Here is a 25,624-nt window from a genome sequence, read left to right as displayed (position 1 = left end):
CTATTTTATTGTTTTTAATTTGATTTTCTCCTGATAAGTAAGCATTGTTCATATAGCGTTTGGCCATTTGTGGTTTTCAGGCTGTAAATTATGTGGTCATATCCTTTACCTGATTTTTCTATTAATATTTGTTTTTCTTGCATATTTACAAAATCTCTGTGCATATTTTAAATATTAGAACCCTTTGTTGGCTAGATATTACTAGTATCTCCTCTAGTTTGCTATAAAGCTCTCAATTTTATTGTCTGCTGCCCAGTATTCAATGGACATCTTTCAATTTCACCAAGTCAAACTCTATTTTTTCTATAAATAGATTTTCTCTGTGGATCCTATTTAGCAAACATTCCAGAAGATCGCAAAGATGCTTTTGTTTACTTTAATTGTTTTTAAAACATGCATTATGTTTCATACCAATGTATTTAAATCTGTTTGTGGTTTATAATGCCGAGAGTAAGGAGTGGTATTAAGTTAGTACAAACTGCTATATTCACAACTGTGCAGCTATCAAATACTGTGTTGCTATTATTGTAAATATCTTCTACTTTGAGTCCCCTGGCCCCTCAACACTACCCTGGGCACTCTCATGGTGTCTCCTGGACTTCCCCATGATCCATAAAGTGTGCGTTATTGACAGCAGAATAGGGTCCATCAGTGGCAGCGACAGGGCACGGTCTGAATAGCTTCTGTTTTGTTGATGGAGGTGCTGTACCAGTTACTAAGCATTTCCCCCCCCCCCCCGTTTAAACAAAATTATCTAAGCCGTTTTAATTATGCTTTAGTGTTTTAACCTATCCACCTATCTTGTTGACCTATGTGTTCTATGTAAACTGTCCTGGGTGTGTTTTTTGTATTGTTTTGTTTAGTTTACTTTTTTAAAATGTAAATTCTAATTAGTAAACATGCAGTATAATATTACTTTCAGATGTACAATATAGTAATTCAACAGTTGCATACATCACCCATGCTCATCAGAACAAGTGCACTCTTTAATCCCCACAAACTATTTAACTCATGCCCCAACCCCCTCCTCTCTGGTAACCATCAATTTGTTTTCTATAGTTGGGAGTCTGTTTCTTGGTTGCCTCTCTCTCTTTTATTTTTCCCTTTCCTAATTTTTTTTGTTTCTTAAATTCCACATGTGAGTGAAATATGGTATTTGTCTTTCTCTGACTGACTTGTTTCACTTAGCATGATACTCTGCTCCATCATGTCATTGCAAATAGCAAGATTTCATTATTTTGTATGGCTAAGTAATATTCCATTGTGTATACATAGCACATTTTCTTTATCCATTTATTAGTGATTGGACATTTGGGATCTTTCCATAATTTGGCTATTGTAGATAATGCTGCTATAAATATTGGGGTAGAATATCCCTTTTAATTAGTATTTTTTGTATTCTTTGATACATACCTAGTAGTGTAATTGCTAACTTGTAGGGTAGTTCTATTTTTAACTTTTTGAAGAACTTCCATACTCTTTTCCAGAGTGGCTGCACCAGTTTGCATTCCCACCAACAGTGTAAGAGGATTCTCCTTTCTCCACATCCTCACCAGCTCCTGTTGTTTTTTTGTACTGTTGATTTTAGCCATTCTGACTGGTGTGAAGTGATATCTCATTGTAGTTTTGATTTGTATTTCCCTGATGATGAGTGATATTGAGGACCTTTTCATGTGTCTGCTAGCCATCTGGGGTCTTCTTTGGAAAAATATCTGTTCATGTATTCTGCCCATTTTTAAATTCATTTTTTATTTTGGAGGGTGTTGAGTTTTATAGGTTCTTCATATATTTTGGATACTAACCCTTTATCATATATGTCATTTGTGAATATTTGTTCCCATTCCATAGGCTGCCTATTAGTTTTATTATTTCCTTCACCATCCAGAAGCTTTTTGTTTTGATGTAGCCCCAATAGTTTGTTTCTGCTTTAGTTTCCCTTCTCTCAGGAGACACATTTAGTAAGAAGCTGGTATGGCTAATGTCAAAGAGGATACTGCCTGTATTCTCCTCTAGGGCTTTTAAGGCTTTATGTCTCACATTTAAGTCTTTCATCCATTTTGAATTCAAATTTGTGTGAGGTATACGAAAGTGGTCCAGGGACTCAATTGGTTAAGCATCCAACTTTGGCTCAGGTCATGATGTCATGGTTCATGAGTTCAAGCCCAGCATTGGGCTCTGTGCTGACAGCTTGGAGCCTGGAGTCTGCCTCAGATTCTGTGTCTTCCTCTCTCTCTCTCTGCCTCTCCCCACCTCTCTCTCAAAAGTAAACATTAAAAAAAATAAAAATAAATAAAAGAAAGTGGTCCAGTTTCATCCTTTTGCATGTTGCTGTCCAGTTTTCCCAGCACCATTGGTTCCAGAGACTGTCTTTTTCCCTTTAGAAATTCTTTCCTGCTTTGTTTACCTTTAATTGACTATATATTTGTGGGTTCTTTTCTGGGTTTTCTATTCTCTTCTGGTGACCTATCCATTTTTTTAATGTTTGTTATTTTTGAGAGAGAGAGAGACAGAGTGCAAGCAGGGGAGGGGCAGAGAGAGAGGGAGGCACAGAATCTGAAGCAGGCTACAGGCTCTGAGCTGTCAGCACAGTGCTCCATGCGGGGCTTGAACTCACAGACTGTGAGATTATGACCTAAGCTGAAGTTAGACACTTAACTGAATGAGCCACCCAGGTGGCTTCTCTGAGTCCGCTTTTGTGTCAGTACCATACTGTTTTGATCACTACTGCATTGTAACATAAATTGAAGTTAGAAATTGTGATTCCTCCAGCTTTTTCTTTTTCAAGTTTGCGTTGGCTATTTGGGGTCTTTTGTGGTTTCATAGAAATTTTAGGATTGTTTATTCTAGCTCTATAAACAATGATATTTGCATGTTGATAAGGACTGTGTTAACTGTATAGGTTGTTTGAGAAGCATAGACATTTTAACAATATTTATTCTTCCAATCCATGAGCAAGGAATGTTTTTCCATTGCTTTGTGTCCTCTTTTATTTCTTTCATGAGTATTTTATAGTTTTCAGAATATAGTTCTTTCATCTCTTTGGGGAGGCTTATTCCTATCTTATTGTTTTTGGTGCAGTTGTAAATGAGATTGTTTTCTTAATTTCTCTTTCTGTTGCTTTATTATATTTCTGTATGTTGATTTTGCATTCTGTGACTTTAACGATTTCATTTATCAGTTCTAGCCATTTTTTTTTTGGTGGAGTCTTTCAGGTTTTCTATGTGTAGTGTCGTGTCATCTGCAAATACTTTTATTTCTTCCTTGCTGATTTGGATGCCTTTTACTTATTTTTGTTGTCTGATTGCTCTAGCTATGACTTCCAGTACTATGTTAAATAACGGTGGTGAGAGTGGATATACCTGTCTTATTCCTGACCATAGAGGAAAAGCTCTCAGGTTTTCCTCACTGAGGATGATATTAGTTGTGGGTTTTTTATAGATGGCCTTTATTATGTTTCAGTATTTTCTCTCTAAAACTACTGTTGTGAGGTTTTTGTTTGTTTGTTTGTTTGTTTTACCATAAGTTAATGTTGTACTTTGTCAAATGGTTTTTCTGCTTCTGTTTAAATGATCATATGGTTCTTCTTCTTCTTTTTTTTTTTTTTTTATTAATGTGCTCTATCACATTGATTGATTTGCCAATATTAAACCACCAAACCAGGAATAAATCATTCTTGATAGTGGGGAATGATTTTTTAAAGATATTGTTAGATTTGATTTCCTAGTATTTTGTTGAGAAATTTTGCATACATGTTCATCAGGGATATTGGCCTATAGGTTTCTTTTTTAGTGGAGGCTTTATCTGGTTTTGATATCAGGGTAATGTTGGGTCATAGAATAAATTTGTGTGTGTTTTTTTTCCTTTCCATATTTTGGAATAGTTTGAGAAAAATAAATATTAACTCTTCTTTTTTATTTTATATATAGAGAAAGCCTAAGGGAGAGGGGCAGAGAGAGAGAGAGAGTGAATCATAAGCAGGCTATACATTCAGTGCAGAGCTCAATGTGGGGCTTGATCCCACCACCCTGGGATCATGACCTGAACTGAAAGCAAGAGTCAACACTCAACTGACTGAGCCCCCCAGGTGCCCCATATTAACTCTTCTTTAAATGTTTTATAAAATTCACCTGTGAAGCCATCTGGCCCCAAACTTTTGTTTGTTGGGATTGTTTTGATTATTGATTTAATTTCTTTGTTGGTTATCAGTCTGTTCAAATTTTCTATTTTTTCTGTTAATTTTTGGAAGTTTGTATGTTTGTAGGAATTTATCTATTTGTACCAGGTTGTCCGATTTCTTGGCATATAGTTTTTAATAATATTCTCTCATAATTTTTTGTATTTCTACCGTGTTGACTGTTATTTCTCCTCTCTCATTTGTGATTTTGTTTATTTGGATCTTTTCTCTTTTTGATATGTCCAGCTAGAGGCTTATCTATTTTATTAATTTTTTTCAATGAACCATCTCCTGGTTTCATTGATCTGTTCTAATTTTTTTTTTTTAGTTTTCTTCCAACTCTTGAGGAAGCCTGTATTGCTATCTATTTCCCTCTTAGGACCACTTTTGCTGCATCCCAAAGGCATTGGACTGTTGTGTTTTCATTTTCATTTGTTTCAATGTATTTTTTATTTCTTCTTTGATTTCCTGGTTGACCCATTAATTGTTTAGTAGGATTTTGTGTTGCTTAACTTCTATGTATTTGTGGTCTTTCCAAATTTTTTCTTGTGGTTGACTTCTAGTTTCATAGTGTTGTGTCCTAAAAGGTGCATGGTATGATTTCAGTCTTTTTTGTATTTGTTGGGGCCTGTTTTATGATCTAATACGTTATCTGTTCTGGAAAATGTTCCATGTAGACTTTAAAAAGATGTGTATTCTGCTGTTTTAGGATGGAATGTTCTGAATACACCTATTAGGTCCAACAGGTCCAGTGTGTCAATCAAAGCCATTGTTTCTTTGTTGATTTTCTACTTAGATGATATATCCATTGCTGGAGGTGGAGAGTTAAAATACCCTATTTTTGTATTATTATCAATTAGTTCCTGTATACTATAATTAATTGTTTTATATATTTGGGTGTTCTCATTTTGGGTACATAAATATTTACAATTGTTTTGTCTCATTTTTGGATAACCAGCATACATTCAATCATTTATTCAACATGTATTCAGTCATTAATTTCATAAACATTCATTGGTCTATGCCATACACTGAGCACTGTTTACACACTCAAAATACAACAGTGAACATAAAAGACAAAAATTCTTGCCCTTCTACTGCTTAAATTTTAGTGAATGTAGGCTGACTAAACAAATAAATGAGTAAATGTAGGTTCATTAAATAGTGATAAATTCTGTGCAAAACAGGAAAACAGAGAAGGTGTAAGGACATTGTTTGTGTTTGGGGGGAATATTGTTGGATACTATTTTAAATTTTTTTTTTCAACGTTTATTTATTTTTGGGACAGAGAGAGACAGAGCATGAACGGGGCAGGGGCAGAGAGAGAGGGAGACACAGAATCGGAAACAGGCTCCAGGCTCTGAGCCATCAGCCCAGAGCCCGATGCGGGGCTCGAACTCCCAGACCGCGAGATCGTGACCTGGCTGAAGTCGGACGCTTAACCGACTGCGCCACCCAGGCGCCCCTGTTGGATAGTATTTTAAATACTGTGGTCAGGGAGACCCAGTGGACCTGGGGGATGGAGCTATGTGGACAGAGGAACAATAAGCAAAAAGTGCCAGAGACAGGACTGTAGTTCATGTTTTTAAGCAGCTCTTAGGGAGGCAGCTCTGACTGGGGGTCTGAAGGAGGAGGTTAGGTAGGTAAAGGAGTCCCACCTACAGGAACAAAATTTATCTCTCTTCTGGGCTTATTTATGTGTTTTAATTTAACTCTTAATTCTAACTTTTGAAATTTTCATTGGACCTTTTTGAGTAACGGGACCAAGATTTATGTATATTAGAATCCCCTTTTCTAGTTCTGTGCTAGACATAAAATAGCTTTCAGTAAATATATTTAAATGCCTGAGGGAAAGATTAAAACCTAATGGTTATTTTCAGCATTTTTTAGCAGTTGCTTTTAGATTTTACTTGCTTTTCCAAAGTCAATGCACTATCTTTAAGTACTGATACTTCCCATCAACCACACATCCATTACATTGACTCTAAAAGGGATTTAATCAGGAGCAGACAGTGAGGTGTGATGCTTGATTCATCAAAATTCATAGCTTCTGGGCTGGGTGCCATGGTGAGAGATTATATATACATCTGTATCCTTAGTCACTTCCAGAAAATGATGGAATGTAAGAAATGTGATGTATCTGTGGGTAAGAGAAAACCCATACAATTCATATCATCAGGCATGTCCAGAGAGAGGATTAGGACTGTAATTTTATCTCCAAGTCCCTGTATTCCAATAGCAATTTTGAGTATTTTGGTTAAGAAAAGTCAAGCTAGAACACAATTACTTGCTGCTCTCACCCCCCTCAGCAATTTCCTAATCCCCTCTTTAATCTCCTGCGTTCGTACCCCATAGACAATGGGGTTGAGAGCTGCAGGAATTACATGGTATAACACATTAAGTAAGACAGGGATATCAGGGGCAATTTTTTTCTTGGCAATATGGGTAAAAACAAAAACCAGCAGGATGGTACTGAAGAAGAGGATGAGGATGAAGTGAGAGCCACAAGTGCTCAGAACTTTGGCAGCTGCGCCTTTTGCCTTGAGTCTAAGAACGGCTCATAGAATGAAAGTATAGGAGAAAATGATGAGGATGAGGTCAGAGCCCAGAAGAGTCCAGGCTACAACTAAATGGTAAATTCTGTTAAAGGCAATGTTATCACAGGAGAGCTTGGACACAGAGAGATTGGCACACATACAGTTCTCAGTTATATTTTTTCCACAGTAATGATGCTGGGCAGAGAGGATGGGAATAGGTGCAGTAAGAAATGTGTTCCAGGCCAAGATGAAGAGAACAGCCTTTCCTACAAACTGGTCAGTGATGATGGATGGGTAGTAGAGAGGCTTACAGATGGACACATAGCGGTCATAGGCCATGGCCAGGAAGGTGCATGATTCCATGGGCAGGAAGGAATTCATGATGAACATCTGGAGGAAGCAGGTAGAGAGCTGATGGACCTGTGGTCAAACCAGAAGATGGCCAAGACCTTGGGGATGACAGTCAAGCAGAGCATGATGTCCAGCAGGGAAAGGAGGCCGAGCAGGTAGTACATGGGCTTATGCCAAGAGACCTCCATCCTGATCCGGATGGTGATCAGGAGGGTGGCGTTGGCCCCATGGCCAGGAGGAAGAGGAGGCTGAGGGGCAGAGACAACCAATGCTTCCAGATGGGGGACCTGACAAAGCAATTCAGGATGAAGTCTGAGACTTCAATAGAGAAGGAGCTGCTATTCTAAGGCAGCATTGGCAGTGACTTTAGTGAGGCAGATGTCTTTGAGTAGCTGCAAAAGAGAGGAGTAAATCTATTATACTCTAATGGCTATGTACTTAGCTTGTAAAATCCATAAGGGTAAGTACATAGTCCACTTCATCCACCCCACAGCCCTTGTGCCTAGCACATTTTTTGACATATAAGAGGTGGCTAATAGACATTTGTTGAATATATAATATAATGTTTCCACATCTTTGTTATTTCATCTGTGTTTTATCTTTCTCTCATGTGAATGTATATTTTCAGTTTGTTTGCTTGGTTAATATTTAATGAATCAGAAATTATTTAAACATCAAATGTTATTTAAATTAAATACATAAACTCAAAGGCTGATGAAACATTTCAGTTTAAATTTTAAAATGAACAGAAATGCATTCCAAAGGTTAGATGGGATTCATTTTCAAGATTTTAAGGAAGTAAAAGATGATAGTATCCAGTGACATGATGAACTGGGGTAGTTAGAGCAAATCTCCTGATGAAAAGGTATACAAATTATTTCTATGGTTATGTCTACATCTAATCTCTATCTTTATCAATACCCATACCCATATCCATACCTACACTTATACCTATACTTACACGTATTATTTATATTTTAATATCTTGAATACACCCATGAACAAGTAAAAAAGAAAGAATTATCAGGCTAAGGATTGAATAAAATCCAGACATCAAAATCAAATATTGATGTTGGCTTTCAACCCGAGAGCACTTGCAGCACTCTATAAACTTAAGCACCTGTCTTCATTACCTAGGGGAGCTTGAAATCTAAAATCCAGGGACAGAAGATAAATCTCGGCTCAAGCAGGTGGAGAATGTAGCAGAGGATCTCCCATTTAGATAGGGCTTTACAACACTACATCCTGAATAAAAAGGTGGGCACTAGTAATAATCCCACTCCTTCATCTTCGTCCCTTACTTATACCTGGAACTTCAAATAACCTCAAAGCTTGTTATATAGTAGAAATCTTCCCTGTAAATCCTGAACTACTGGCTGGTTCTCTTTTGACTTGGCAGCCTGTGTTCACACCAACTGTTTGTCTCAGAAAGGAATTTAAAGTTATCCTGGATTGGTGGTGGTTTCAGAAAATAACAGAAACAAGCCCAAACCCTTTCTTGAGAAAGAAACTTCATCTCAGGCCTCAAAGAATTTCAGCACAAAAACTTCTGAAGAAATTGAGTTGCTTGTGGTAAAAAGACAATTAATTAAAAAAAAAAAATGATGGGGCACCTGGGTAGCTCTGTCAGTTGAGCGTCTGAATTCAGCTCAGGTCATGGTCTCATGGTTCATGAGTTCAAGCCCCGCGTCAGGCTCTGTGTTGATAGCTCTGAGCCTGGAACCTGCTTCGGATTCTGTCTCTCTCTCTCTCTGCCCCTCCCCTGCTTATGTTCTCTCTCTCAAAAATAAAGAAACATCAAAAAAATTTTTTAATTTAAAAAATGAGTATAAGCCCACAAAAATGATAGCCAAATCCAATCTACAAAAACTTAAGATATTACTTATTTGATAAAAGATATTGAACAAAATTATTTTGTTCATTACCTAGCCCTACTGGGTTTTAGGTAATGAAAGAAAAGCTTTAGGGGAGCCTGGGTGGCTCAGTCGGTTAAGTATCCAACTTCGGTTCATGTCATGATCCCACAGCTTGTGAGTTTGAGCCCCGAGTTGGGCTCTGTGCTAACAGCTCAGAGCCTGGAGCTTGCTTCAGATTCCGTGTCTCTCTCTCTCTCTCTCTACCTCTCCCCTGCTCATACTCTGTCTCTGTCTCAAAAATAAACAAACATTTAAAAAAAGAAAAAAAAGCTTTAAAATATGCACAACAAAATAAACACACAGAAAAGGAGAATCAGTCCTCTCTCCAACAATGAAAAAAATAAAATAATTAACATTGCAAGAGACAGATTTAAGAATAGGTTAGCCACACTTGGAAAGATAGTTAGTGACCTAGAAGATAGAACTTGAGAAATGTTTTAGAATGAAGCTCCAATGGATACACAGAAAATGCAAACATGTAAAGAGCAAAATATAGGATTCTGACTGCTCAGAGTCCCTCTATCTTTTCTGTTTTCCTGGGATTAAGAAGATGATGTCCAGAATTAATATTTTTCTCAGGGCACTGGAATCTCTAAAACATAACAAAGCAGATTTGAAGAAGAGCCAGATATACTTGAAAAACAGAATATCAACAATAAGAACTAAATTAAACAGTAGATTAGGGCCAGCTAATGGTAGAGTCAGTAAAGTATCAGAGGTGGTCAGAAGAATCTACTCAGAATGAAGATGGAAATAAAATAAAACCATATGGGAAAACAATGAAGAAAATGTAAGAGAAATAGATGGGATGAGCATGTTTAATACATTTAATAAGAGCTCCCAGTTGAAGAAGAAAGAGAATGAGACAGAAACATCTGAACTTTTCAGGAGAGACTACATCAGTAATCAGATTCAAGAATTCCAGTAAGGGGCACCTGTGTGGCTCAGTTGGTTAAGCATCGACTTTGGCTCAGGTCATGATCTCAGGTTCATGAGTTTGAGCCCTGCACCAGGCTGTCTGCTGTCATCACAAAATCTGCTTGGGATTCTCTCTGTTGCTCTCTCTCTGCCCCACCCACACTTGTGCTTTCTCTCCCACACAAAATAAAAAATAAACTTAAAAAAAATTTCAATAAATCCTGGGTGAGAGAAATAAAAAAAGTGTACACCTGGATATATCTAAATATATACACTTAGTTGGGGCGCCTGGGTGGTTCAGTCGGTTAAGCATCCAACTTCGCCTAGGTCATGATCTCAAGGTCCGTGAGTTTGAGCCCTGCATCCGGCTCTGTGCAGACAGCTCAGAGCCTGGAGCCTGCTTCAGATTCTGTGTCTCCCTCTCTCTCTGCCCCTCCCTAGCTCATGCTCGCACTCTCTCACTCTCTCTCTCTCTCTCTGTCAGAAATAAATGAACTTTAAAAAATAAAATAAAATAAATATATACACTTAGATATCATGGTCTAACTGCAGGTACCAAAGAGAAAGAAATGATCTTAAAGATCAATATGACTATTATAATGAAAACAATGGGTGTGTGTTTCAATATGCGTGTGTCAATAGGCCACAGTAGTAAAGTGTGGTACATAATGAAGACACTATGAAGATGTCTTAATAATGCTTTAAATTGAACTTGATGGAGGTTTTGAAGATGTTAAATTGTTAAAAACTACTAAAATTACTATTGAATTATTTATATTAGCTGCTAAAATTGTATTTCTTTTTTCCAGCTTTTTATTGTGGTAGAATACACATGACTCAAAATTTATTATCTTAACCATTTTAATATACAGTTCATTGATATTAAGTGCATCCGTTTTGCTGAGCAACCATCACCAGGATCCGTCTCCAGAACTCTCTTCATCTTGCAAAGCTGAAACTCTGTACCCATTAAACAATAACTTTCCATGACCTCCTCCATTCTGCCCCTGGCAACCACCATTCTAGATGTTTTTTTAAACTGCTAAGATGTTAAATAATTATTAGTTTTCAATGATCACTATTTCATTGCATGCAGTTATCTGATGAGCATTTCAAAACCATCTTAAATAAACACAAAAGAGGACTTCATACAAACCATGTCATCCGGAGTTTAGCAGTGGTTGCAGTAACACTAGCATCAGCTAGTAACATTAGCATCAGCTCTACAAAGAGTATACGTTTTCCTTAAAGACAGGAAGGACCTTGACTTTCTGTCCTTGATCAATGAAATACTAGGTGAGGAACTTCTAAGGATCTGGTTGTTTATTTGGAATCAAGACAGTGATCAGGAAGGTGACACTGGCCCCATAGACAGGAGGAATAGGGCATGAAAGGTATCAGTGCTGCCAGAATTAAATAATTATATATATTACTCAGTGATCATCATGATAAGTGTACTTTTAATCCCCTTTACCTATTTCACGCATTCCCCCACCCACCCACCTCATCTCTGGTAACCACCAGTTTGTTCTTCATATTGTTCTGAGGGTTTTATTTATTTATTTTTGTCTCTCTTCATTATTGTTTCTTAAATTCTACATATAAGTGAAAATATATGGGATTTGTCTGTCTCTGACTGACTTACTTCACTTAGCAATATGAACTCTAGATCCATCCATCTTGTTGTAAATGGCAAGATCTCATTCTTTTTATGACTGAATAATATTCCATTCTATATGTACAACACATCTTAATCCATTCTTCTAGCAATGAACACTTGAGCTACTTACATAATTTGGCTATTGTAAATAATATTGCAATAAACAGAATGGTACATATATTTTTTCAGATTAGTGTTTTCATACTCTGGGCAACTACCCAGCAATACAATTACTTTGTCATATGGTAATTCTATTTTTAATTTTTTGAGAAACTTATATACTGTTTCCCACAGTGCCTGCACCAGTTTGCATTCCCACTAACATTACAAGTGATTTCTTTTTCTCCACATCCTCACCAACACTTACTGTTTCTTGCGTTTTGGATTTTAGCCATTGTGACAAGTGTGAGGTGATATTTCATTGTGGTTTTGATTTGCATTTTCCTGATGATGAATGAGCTCAAAATATTGAGCATCTTTTCAATTGCCTCTTGGCCATTTTTATGTCTTTTTTGGAGAAATGTCTGTTCATGTCTTCTGCCATTTTTAATTGGATTATTTGAGGGCTTTTTTGTTTTTGTTTTTGTTTTTTGGTGTTCAGTTGTATAGGTTCTTTAGATATTTGGATATTAACCCCTTCTTAGAAATATCATTTGCTAATATTTTCTCCAATTAGGTAGGTTGTTTTTTAATTTTGTTCATTATTTCCTTTGCTGTGAAGAAGTTTTTTATTTTGATGTAGTTCCAAGAGTTTATTTTTGTTTTTGTTTACTTTGCCTTAGAAACATACCTAGAAAAATACTATACTTGTGAATACTACGGTTTTAGGACTCACATTTAGATCTTTTATTCATTTTGGGTTTCTTATGTATGGTGTAAGAAAGTGGTACAGTTTCCCTTTTTTGGATGTAGCTGTCCAGTTTTCCCAACACCATTGGTTGAAGAGACTGTATTTTCCCCTTTGCATATACTTTTCTCTTTTTAAATAGCTAATTAACCATGTAATTGTGTGTGGGTTTATTTCTGGTCTCTCCTCTGTTACATTGTTCAATATGTCTATTTTTGTGCCAGGGCCAAACTGTTTTGATTACTACAGCTTTGTAGTATATCTGTGAATGTGAGATTCTGATACCTCCAGTATTGTTATTTTCAAGATTGCTTTGTGTATTTGGGGTCTTTTGTAGTTCTACTGAGATTTTAGGATTCTTTGTTCTAGTTCTGAGAAAAATGCTGTTGGTATTTTGATAAGGATAGCATTAAATCTATATATTGCTTTGAATAGAATGGACATTTTAACAATATTTGCTCTCTAATTCCATGAGCATGGAATACCATTCCATTTTTTTCCTCATCTTCAATTTCTTTCATCATGTTTTATTGTTTTCAGATAATAGGTCTTTCACCTCCTTGGTTAAGTTTATTCCTACATGTCTTATTATTTTGGGTACAATTGTAAATGAGATTGTTTTCTTAATTTCTTTTTCTGCTACTTTATTATTCGAGTGTAGAAATGTGACAGATTTCCATATACTGATTATGTATCCTATGACTTTCCTGAATTCATTTATTACTTCTAGTACTATTTTAGTGGAGTCTTTCTGGTTATTAATATATAATATCATGTCATCTGCAGATAGTGAAAGTTTTACTTCTTCCTTCACAATTTGGATACCTTTTATTTCTTTTCCTTGTCTGAATGCTTGTAGCACTATGATGAATAAAAGTGGCAAGAGTGGACATCCTTGTCTTGTTCCTGACCTTAGGGGAAAAGCTCTCCATTTTTCTTCACAGAATATGATGTTCACTGTGGGTTTTTCATATAATGCCTTTATTATGATGAAGTATGCTCCTTCCAAACCTACTTTGTGAGGGGGTTTACCATGAATGGATGTTGCAATTTGTTAAATGCTTTTTCTTTATTATTGAAATGATCATGTGGTTTTTATCCTTTCTTTTATTGATGTGATATATCATGTTGATTAATTTACAATTTTTGAACCAACCTTGCATCCTGGAAGTAAATCCTACTTGGCTATAGGGAATGATTTTTTTAATGTATTGTTGGATTTGATTTGCTAGTATTTTGTTCAGGATTCTTGCATCTATGTTCATTACAAATACTGTCATTTAGTTCTCTTGTTTTGTAAGTGTCTTTATCTGGTTTTGGTATCAGGATAATGCTGGCTTAATAGAATATACTTGGATGCTTTCCTTCTGCTTCTATTTTTCAGAAAAATGTGAGAATAAGAAGTATTAACTCTTTAAGTGTTTAGTATAATTCACCTGTGAATCCATCTGGTCCTGTACTTTTATTTTTTGGTAGTCTTTTGACTACTGACTCAATTTCATTCCTGGCGATTGGTCTATTTAGATTCTATATTTCTTCTTCTTCTTGTTCTTATTTTCTATTTCTACTTGATTCAGTTTTGAAAGAGTGCATCTTTCTAGAAATTTATCCATTTCTTCTAGGTTGTCCAATTGTTGACATGTATTTTTTGTTGTAATATATATATTTTTGTATTTCTGTGGTATCAGTTGTCACTTCTCTTTCATTCTGATTTTACTTATTTGGGTCCTTCCTCTTTTTTTCTTGTTGAGTCTGCCTAAAGGTTTATCAGTTTTGTTTCTCTTATCAAACAATGAACTCTTGGTTTCAGTGATCTCACCTATTAGTTTTTTAGTCTCTATTTCATTTATTTCTTTTTTTTTTAAGTTTTTATTTAAATTCTAGTTAGTTAACATATAGCGATTGAGGAAATGAGATGGGCTCAATTCTTGAAAACGGTGGGATTAAAACATGGAGTTTTAAAGGTCAGTGGGCTTAGCTGGGATGGATCTCAGAAGGCATTGCCTTGCTCCTGGAGAGAAGAAAAGCAAATAACCCAGGGGCAGACAGCGTGCAAATAATGATTTGAAGAACGCCTGGAGTACACACAGAGGGAGAGTATTCAGAGTATTTGCTGTTCTCAGGGCATCCCAGATATGGCACATTCACAGAGTCATCTCTCCAGGATAAAGGAGCTGGCTGGCACTATTTTCCTCCCCTAACTCCCAACATAAACACAGAGCCACCTACAGGAAGTAGCAAGGCACCAACACTGGCTCCCTAACTTGCTTACACAAACCACATTACTGGAGTAAAATACTTATATCATACAAATAAGTTTTTTAAGCCAAAGACTGTAACAAGAGTTGAAGAAAGAGGCACTATATCATAATAGAAGGGTCTATCCAATAGGAAGGCCTAACAATTGTAAATAATTATGCCCCAACTTGGAACACCCAGATATGTAAAACAATTAACATATATAAAGGAACTAATTGATAATAACATAATAATAGTAGGGGAATTTAACATTCACATCAGTGGACAGATCATCTAAGCAGAAAACAACAAGGAAACAATGGCTTTGAATGACACCCTAGACCAGATGGAATTAACACATATTCTGAACATTTCATCCTAAAGCAGCAGAATATTCATTCTTTTTGAGTGCACACAGGACATTCTCTAGAATAGATCACATACCAGTTCACATATCAGGCCTCAACAAATACAAAAAGATTGAGATAATAATATGCATATTAAAGCATGTGGTCTGAAAGACCACAGCACTATGAAACTTGAAGTCAATGACAAAAAAATGTTTGGAAAGACCACAGAAGTATGGAGGTTAAACATGATATTAAACAATGCTTGGACAACCAGGACCTTAAAGGAGAAATAAAAAATACATAGAAACAAACAATAATGAAAACATGATGATCCAAAATCTTTGAGATGCACCAAAAGCAGTCGTAAGTGGGAAGTAGGCAGCAATATAGCACTACTCAAGAAGCAAGAAAAGTCTCAAATATACAACCTAACCTTAGAGCTAGAGCTAGAAAAAGAACAGCAAATTAAGTCTAAAGCCAACAAAAGAAGGGAAATAATAAAGATTAGAGCAGCCATAAATGATATAGAAACAGACAGATAAAAAACAGTAGAACAGATCAATTAAACCAGGAGGTGGTTCTCTGAAAGAATTGGTAAAATTGATAACCCCCTAGGCAGACTTATCAAAAAGAAAAGAGAAATTACCCAAATAAATAAAATCACAAATGAAAGAGGAGAGATCACAACCAACACGACAGAAATACAATAAATTATAAGAGAATATTATTAAAAATTATATGCCAGCAAATTAGATAGTCTGGAAGAAATCAAATAATTCTTAGAAACATATAAATGACCAAAACAGAAACAGGAAGAAACTGAAAACTTGAACAGACTAATAACCAGTGGAGAAATTGAATGAGTAATCAAAAATCTCCCCCAAAACAAAAGTCCAGGGTCAGATGGCTTCCCAAGGGAATTCTGCCAACAATTAAAGAAGCGTTAATACCTATTCTTCTGAAACTGCTACAAACAAACAGACAAACAAAAAGAAATGGAAAGAAAACCAGCCAGCATTACCTTTATTCCAAAACTGAAGACCCCATTATAAGGGAAAATTACAGGCCAATATCCCTGCTGAACATGGATTCAAAAATTCTCAACAAGATACTAACAATTTACATCCAACATTACATTAAAAGAATTATTAATCATGAGCAAGTGGGATTTATTCTTGGACCACAGGGGTGGTTCAGTATTCATCAATCAATCAGTCTGATACACCACATTAATAAAATAAAGGATAAGAACCATATGGTCCTGTCAATAGATGCAGAAAAAAAATTTGACAGAGTACAACATCAATTCTTGATAAAAACCTTCAATAAAGTAGGGATAGAAGGAACATATATCAACATCATAAAGGCCATGCATGAAAGACCCACAGCTAATACCATACTTAATGGGGAAAAACAGCTTTCCACCTATAGTCAGGAACAAGACAGGGATGTCCACTCTTACCATTGTCATCTAACATAGTGCTAGAAGTCCTACTTACAACAATCAGACAACAAAAATAAATAAAAGGCATCCAAATAAGCAAGGAATAAGTCAAAATTTCACTCTTTGCAGATGACATGATGCTCTATGTAGAAAACCCTGAAGAAAACACCAAAACATTGCTAGAATTGATACATGAATTCAGCAAAGTCCCAGGATACAAAATCAACATACAGAAATCTGTTGCGTTTCTATACACCAATAATGAAGCAGCATAAAGAGAAATCAAACCCCATTTATAATTGCACCAAAGCCATAAGATATCTAGGAATAAACCCAGCTAAAGAGGTAAAAGTTCTGTACTCTGAAAACTATAGAACATTTAAAAAAGAAATTGAATGAGAATGCAAGCTGGTGCAGCCCTTCTGGAAAACAGTATGGAGGTTCCTCAAAAAACTAAAAATAGAACTACACTACGACCCAGCAATTGCACTACTAGGCATTTATCCAGGGGATACAGGTGTGCTGTTTTGAAGGGACACATGCACCCCCATGTTTATAGCAGCACTATCAACAATAGTCAAAGTATGGAAAGAGCCAAAATGTCCATCGATGGATGAATGGATAAAGAAGTTGTGATACACACACACACACACACACACACACACACGCACACACACACTAGAGTATTCCTCGGCAATCAAAAAGAATGAAATCTTGCCATTTGCAACTACGTGGGTGGAACTGGAGGGTATTATGCTAATTGAAATTAGTCAGAGAAAGACAAAAATCATATGACTTCACTCATATGAGGACTTTAAGAGACAAAACAGATGAACGTAAGGGAAGGGAAACAAAAATAATATAAAAACAGGGAGGGGGACAAAACAGAAGAGACTTATAAATATGGAGAACAAACTGAGGGTTGCTGGAGGGATTGTGGGAGGGGGGATGACCTAAATGGGTAAGGGGCACTAAGGGATCTACTCCTGATATCATTATTGCACAATATGCTAACTAATTTTGATGTAAATTAAAAAAATAAAATAAAATAAAATAAAACAAATTAAAATTTAAAAAAGAAAGAAATTAAAGAGGACAAAAAGATATGGGAAAACATTCCCTGCTCATGGATTGGAAGAACAAATATTATTGAAAATGTCTATACTACCTGAAGCAAACTACACATTTAATGTAATCCCTATCAAAATGCCACCAGCAATTTTTCACAGACGTAGAACAAACAATCCTAAAATTTGTATGGAACCAGAAAAGACTCTGAATAGCCAAAGCAATTTTGAAAAAGAAAAGCAAGGCTGGAGGCATCACAATTCCGAACTTTAAGCTATATTTCAAAGCTGTAGTCATCAAGACAGTATGGTGCTGGCAGAAAAGGACACATAGATCAATGGAACAGAATAGAAACCCCAGAAATGGACCCATAACTATATGGTCAACTAATCTTTGATAAAGCAGGGAGTAATATACATTGGAAAAAAGACAGTCTTTTAAAAAAATTCATTGGGAAAACTGCACAGAAACATACAAAAGAAAGAAACTGGCCCACTTTCTTGTGCCACAAACAAAAATAAATTCAAAATGGATGAAATACCTACATGTGAGAAAGGAAACCATCAAAATCCTAGAGGAGAACACAGACAGCAAACTCTTTGACATTAGCCATAACAACTTCTTGCTAGATACATCTCTGGAGGCAAGAGAAACAAAAACAAGAATGAACTCTCAGAATTTCACCAAGATAAAAATGTTTCTGTGCACAGTGAAGGAAACAATCAACAAAACTACAAGGCAGCCTATGGAGTGGGAGAAGATATTTGCAAAAGACATATCTGATAAAGGGTTAGTATCCAAAATCTATAAAGAAATTATAAAACTCATCCGCTTCAAAATAATCCAGAAATGAGCAGAAGACATGAAAAGACATTTTTTTTTTCAAAGAAGACATACAGATGGCCAACAGACACATAAAAAGATACTCACTATCACTCATCATCAGGGAAATACAAATCAAAACTACAATGAGATATCACCTCGCACTTGTCAGAATGGCTAAAATTAACAATTCAGGAAACAACAAATATTGACCTGGATATGGAGAAAGGGGAATGCTCTTACACTGTTGGTGGGAATGCAAACTGGTGAAGCCATTCTGGAAAACAGTATGGAGATTCCTCAAAAAGTTAAAAATAGAACTACCCTACAAGACAGCAATTACACTACTAGTTATTTACCCAAAGGATTCAAAACACTGATTTGAAGAGACACATGCACCCTGATGTTTATAACAGCAATATCAACAATAGCCAAATTACATAAAGAGCCCAAATATCCATTGACTGATAAATGGATAAAGAAGAAATAGTATATGTACACAATGGAATATTATTCAGCCATCAAAAAGAATGAAATCTTTCCTTCTGTAACAAGGATGGAGCTAGAAAGTATTGCTAAGCAAAATAAGTCAGTTGGAGAAAAATGCCATATGATTTCACTCATATGTGGGATGTAATAAATGAAACAGATGAACATAGGGGCAAAAAAAAAAGAGAGATAAATCATAATACAGGATCTTAACTATAGAAAACAAACTGAACATTGCTGGAGGGGAAGCGGGTGGGAAGATGGATTAAATGGGTGATGGGTATTGAGGGCACTTGTGATGAGCACTGGGTGTTCTATGTAAGTGATGAATCCCTAAATCTACTCCTAAAGCTGATATTACTTTATATGTTAACTAACTAGAATTTAAATAAAAACTTGAAACAATAAACAAATAAATAAATGAATAAATTATTATGAAAAATAACCACTCAGTTAAAAAAAAACAATTAAAACAAATGAAACAAACAAAAGCAGCTTTGTGATCTTATGAAATGTTCCCTAAATAGGATCCCCAGAGAAAATCTATTCACAGTAAAACAGAGTTTGAGTTGTTCAAATTGAAGATTTTCCATTGGATAATGGAAAGTTTACACTAAAACTCACAGATACATAATAGAGTAGAGGAGATACTAGAAAAATCTAGTGAAAAGGGGGCTCTAAGATTTAAATTATGCATGCAGATTTTGCAAAAATATGCAAGAAAAACAAAATTAATAGAAAAAGCAGGCAAAGGATGTCAAAATATAATTCACAGCATGACAATCACAAATGGTTAAACAGTATATGAACAATGCTGAGTTATCAGGAGAAAATCATATTAAAATAATGAGATCCTATTTTATATCCTCCAAGCATAAAAAAAAATACCATCAATTGGTGTAAGGAATGTGAAGAATTAAACTATAGAAGAATTAAATTATAGAAATTTCTAGTGAGATTTTATAAGTATTTTGGAGACAAATTTGGTAATTCCTAGTGGAATTAAATGTTTTTACTTTATAACTAAAAAAACCCACTCCTACACATATACCTATTTTAGGACTATAAAAGAAGTATACAAAGATATTGACGTTAACAGTAATTATAGGTCATTCGGGTGTTGACTACTTATATAAAAAATGCACATAATGGGATTTGAAATGAATAAGCAATGAAAAAGAATGACTTATGCAGAACAACATGGACAGTTTTTTTAGATTTAGTATTGAGTGAAAACAAATAATAACATCAGATTTATTATCCATTATTATTTATGAAATTCAATATCCAAATAATCCTCATGAACATGTAGCTACATAAGCATATCTAAAATTAATTGAAAAGACACATTTTAAGAACACTGGAGCTTTGGGGCGCCTGGGTGGCTCAGTTGGTTGACCATCAGACTTCTGCTCAGGTCATGATCTCATGGTTCATGAGTTCGAGCTCCACATTGGGCTCTGTGCTGACAGCTAGGAGCCTGGAGCCTGTTTCAGATTCTGTGTCTACTTCTCTCTCTGCCCCTCCCTTGCTTGTGCTCTGTCTCTGTCTCTGTCTCAAAAATAAGTAAACATTAAAAAAAACAATAAGAACACTGGGGCTTTCACTTTTCTAAAGAGAAGAGGAATAGGAGCAAAGTTGAGATATGCAGGAGACAGAGAAATAAAAATAGAGCAAAAGAAGGCTTTTAAAGAAACTGATGCTGATGCCACAACACAGGGAACAGAATCAGTGGTATTGTAATTGTGTTATGTGGTGACAGGTGGTAGCTACCAATGGTGAACATAGCATAACTGTATACATTTGTTGAATCACTGTGTTGTACAACTGACTAATAATGCAACATTCTGTGTCAACTACAATCAAAATTTAAAAATAATGAAAAATAAAGAAAGAAAAAAAAAGGAACTGATGATGCTTGCTCCCATAATTTGAGGCATATGAATATTTCACATGAGGCTCAAAATGAAAAATAAAATAAACAAATCATTCTTTCTAGTATACAGCTGTATATACATCACATTTGAAAAGTCTTTCAATACAACAAAAAACATGATAGGATTTTCTTTAAGAAAAGCACGTTGCATTTTCTCAGGAATATATTTTTCAAGTTACTCTATCATTATTATCATGCTGCCATCATAAAAGTCATGACAAATTAATACCAATCCATTCAATAGCATGGTTTGGGAGGTACCTATCTAACAATGGTCTGTTGGAAGCCCATGAGAACTTATGAGTGAGCTTATTGGACCCATGGAGGGCATCGAGTATGCATGTGCAAATGACTGTGAACATGGATAGATGAATGTAAGACCCCTATACCCAGGAGATTAACTGTCCACAGAACACACAGTCAATGTTGGGCTGGATTACCAGAGCTCCTTGCTTTTAGAGAGAAAGAAAATCATTTTCTTCTCCTTCCTGCCTGTCTGTCCCAAGAGGGCTTTTTAGGCACAATAGAGTAGGGATGGAGTAGTTCCCGGAGGGAAAAGTCCCTGAGGCCCTGGAGTTATAACTACACCCAGATAGTTCAGGAACTAACCAGAACTCCAATATCAGTGGAGCCAGACCCTTGCTCACATCCTCTGTAAGTGAGTCTGGATAGAGGGCCCCTGAGAGGCAGCTATTCCAAGATTAATCAGAACATGGGGGACACCTTTCTTTTCAGTACAGATTTGTGCTCCATTCCATTCCTGAGTCAGTACTGCTGAAGCAGCCTGCAAACCAGGTTGTAGAGATTTCATCCTGTCTCAGGTCAGGAAGCAAATGTAAGAACCTGTGTTCTGGGACCTTCCTTTTGGCCCTTCTGTTGCCTTTTCTGATCTTTTACTGAGTGGTGCCAGATTCAGAGATGCAGGAATTTGTCCATAGGAGATGAATAGGGGTGGGGTGGAAAGCCTGAAGAGTGATCATCTGCAGCTTAATTTAGATGATTTGGAGTTTTCAACTGAACATACTGAAGGGGCTTTAAGGCAAAGAATCAGCACACAAATGCTTGAATCATGGAGGAGAAATTAAATTTAATCTAAGTAACATTAGAGGTTAAAGACAGAGACCACAATTTGGGGTCAGTGGGAGTAAGAAAGTAGTTCCTCAGATTAAGCTTCATCTAAAGAATTTCTAAAAGCTATGCTGTAAAAACAGAAAACTATCCCCAGAAGATCATTGAGGTATCTATTACTGGTTGCACTCAGTAATGTCCTAAACAATATTTTGGAGAAATGTCTCAACTTCTGAGTTTCTGGAGTTAGGTGGTCCTTATAATTAGTAATTAATACATAATAATAATAATAATAAAAATGGACACAAAGTAAAAGGAAACAAGAAGAAAATTGTAATCTGAGCAATGAAAGCAGGAGTCAGAGTTGTAAGTGCAAAAACAAGGGACATTCCGGATTTCTGGAAAATGGCCCAAGGATTTTATGTGCATGGGGGTGGAGGTAAGAGAAACCTAGAAACATATAAAACAAAATGCCAGATATGATATGCATTTCTGTATCACTGTGGTGACACAGGACACAGGTATATTCATATGGTCAGTGGTTTGGACCTAACTTTTATTTCTTCCACATCCAGACCCTGCTAATTAAGCTGGAAATACAGATAATATCACTGAGTCTCAGTTGTCCATTTCAAAAGATAAATTGTTAAAATGGTGTACTTAACCTACCTACTTCAGAATGTTATGAGTCACATATGAAATATGTTTAAAATTCATCCCAAAATTGCCAAAGTCACTACTAATGTATTCTGCTAGAAAGAGAACAAGAATTGGAAGCCATCTAAATCTCTTCTACGTATCATGTGGGAGCCATGCCTGGCAGGCACCAGCTGCACAAACCCTTGCTTAGGGAAGCAGAGGATCAGGAGTAAAGAGAAGAGCCCTGGAAGGGAATGCCATTCCTTCCCGCTCTGAGAGCAAGCCCCAGACACTAACAGGGTCTCCTGATGGGGAGAGTTTAACAGCAGCCTGCAGCTGGGGAATAGAAAATCATATCTGGAAACAAAAATACTATTTGAACCACTCCAGGAAAACGAGTGTTTCTAAAGTGATGGGGTTTTGGAGTCGTGGGGGTCTGGAGCTGATGGCCAAGAAAGAATTCTTGAGATGTGTTTGGTGCAAAAAGGTGATTTTGTTTTATGATTTTTTTTTTACCTCAATACCTAGAGTTTCTTGTCCCGCAACTTCAAAGAATGAAGAGGTAGACACAAAATGAGCAGCAGGCAAAACTTTATTAGAGTAATATAAGAAAGTAGGAATAGAATGAAAGCTCTCTTTATAGAGAGGGGGCATTTGAAAGTGAATGCCTGTTACTGTAGGCAAGGGTCTTTGTTTTAGAAGGTTTTGGTCACCACCTCCCTCCCACCTTTGTTTCTTCTCAGGTCCGACCCTTATTGGCTGGGTAACTCTAAATGTCAACTCATTCCTTTTTGATTGGCTCATTTCTTTTACATGAGGGGTGGTCTATGGCCATACCGTTCCTTGTGCGTCATATGTTTTATGGTCTACTACTCACTTTTCGTCAGGTCTTTTGTCAAATTCCTGAGGGGAACCTGAGGGGGAATAGCGGCATCTGTTACAGTCTTAAGAGGAACCTTACACCCAAGAGGGTTTACTGTGGTCAGACACTCCCAGCATTATTCCAAAATATGTGTTTTTCCCCATCCAGGGGCCTCAGGTCCTCATCTTTCCCTCTCTGCCAATTTTATTCTATATTTCCCTATCATAATTTTATTAAATCACAGGGACAGGACCCATGGGTAGAAAGAGCTGCACTGGGGTTGTGAAGAGTGACCAGTTATATACCATGGAGTTGAGGGAGGTAAAGGCAAAAGGGAGGCTTACAAAGGGACTTTCGTATGTTAAAGATACCTGAGGCCTTGCTATTGTAAAGCTAAGGTTGTTTTCTCTCTAGTCAGGCATTAACATTAAGTCAGTAGGGAGTTAATGGAGAAATGCTACACTGTGTATTTGCTTCAAGTATTTGTCAATGGGCTGCAGGTTATAAAGGAATTTAACTATTGTTATGCCCAGAATTCGTGATCCCCAAAGACCACCAGGGAGCTGAGTCCAATGTAAAAGCAAAGGAGCCTTTATTCGAGCTAGCTTGAGCTCAATCCCCTACCTGCACCGATGCAGCGGTGAGATACCAGGGAGAGAGAGTGAGTTTCAAAAGCACAAAGGTTTTATTGGGGCCTAGGGGCAGTTGGTGAGGTAATGGCTGTGGCCTCAGCAGATAGGATGGGGAAGGGTCGGAGTCCTGTTACACAGGTCGCTGGGTGTGTTTTGATCAGGAAGTTTGAACAGGTGAGTGGGAGGTTACTCAAGGGGAGGAGGCATGGTCTAGGTGAAGGACACAGAACAAGATGGAGTCAGCTGGTGTAGGCCCGCCCTTTCACTATAACTACCATTTCCTTCTTGCTTTTGTTCCCCACATCATTGTGGAAGGGAGGGTGATATTGGGGTTCCGGGAAACTAAATCTATAGGTTTCTGGAGATTAGGTTGTTGACAAGATTGCCTTTTTCTTATAATTTACTATGATTTATGTGAACTGATGGAGACTCATATTCTGCATGACTGTGGTCTCTATCAGTTAACCATTTGTTTTCCCCTTTCCTTTGTTCTTGGGCAGCCAGGAGTGCCTGAGCAATGTCACACATATCTCACTGCCGCTGCCCCCACCATGGGGTGGGGGAGGGTGGTGTTAACTTTTGCTTTGCCCTCAGCTTTCCTAATACTTCCTCATCATAGAGGTATGAAAACATTGTTCTGATCTGAGTTCATGATTTAATAAAACTCTCTTCCTTGCTACTCTAACCCCTATGCCAAACTATTGCTCCTCCATCAGATTCTGTTGTCAAAACTATTCATTGTATCACTGGTGAAGTTTGTGTTTTCTTTTTTATAGAATTGATGGGGCAAACATATTATCATTATAATTATTCATGAGATGCAGAGGAATCCTAGAAATTACTCCAACCCAACCCACTGTATTAAGCAAGAAGATCAGTGTAATACAGTAATGAGTGAATACAATTGTGAGGTATAATTTTCCTTGTTGGTAATGTGATATCATAACATATCTTATTGGATGCTGAATAATTCAATGGGATGAAGCCCTAGGAATTCTAGAAATTCCAAATCAATATGCAATTTATCTTATATAGTGAACCTCAAGAGTAATAAATAGGGAAGTATTTAAACTCCCAATGAAAAAGTGTTTCTAAACCCACAAAGTAATGGTTTAACAGAGTCCTTGGTGTATGTAGATAGATTTAGCTACAATGGACTGCATGATTTGAAGTACCCCACAAAGACCTGATCCTCACCTTTGACCAGCCTTCAGTCATCTTTCAAATCTCATTCACAATTCAGAGGGACAAGCACCTTAGAACCCTTCACCCTTAATGTAAAGGAGAGAACCACCTCACTTCATTTAAATTATTTTTCACCAGCCTATGTCCCATGTCAGAGGTACTCAGTCTCCTCTACATTCTCCTAATTGTTTGTGCAAGACCTGTCATTTGTTCTTATTTTTACCCATTGTTTCCTGAATGATCTTAGTTTGCTTCCTTGAGAAAGGGACAGTTTCTTTTTCAACATTGTGACCCTAGCACCTAACAGAATGCCAGGGGAGGACGTCAAATGTTAGAGAACATGGCAACATCAAACTGGGCTTGGAAACAGAGGAATGTGTACCTGGATCATATGGAAAATGGAATAATAAAATGGAAAATAATGGAAAAATAATGGAAATATTATGGAAATTATAATGGAAAAATAAAATGGAAGCGGATGCAAAAAC

General features: G+C 36.6%; 1 pseudogene; it reads right to left on the bottom strand.

The window, feature by feature from the left end:
* Positions 1-6,441: 6,441 nt before the first annotated feature.
* LOC123600462 lies at positions 6,442-25,169 on the bottom strand (annotated as a pseudogene).
* Positions 25,170-25,624: the final 455 nt, after the last annotated feature.

Source organism: Leopardus geoffroyi, chromosome D1, assembly GCF_018350155.1.
Source record: "Leopardus geoffroyi isolate Oge1 chromosome D1, O.geoffroyi_Oge1_pat1.0, whole genome shotgun sequence".
NCBI classification, from domain to species: Eukaryota; Metazoa; Chordata; class Mammalia; order Carnivora; family Felidae; genus Leopardus; species Leopardus geoffroyi.
The sequence above is the reverse complement of the archived record's forward strand: the minus strand, read 5'-3'. Positions and strand labels throughout refer to the sequence as shown.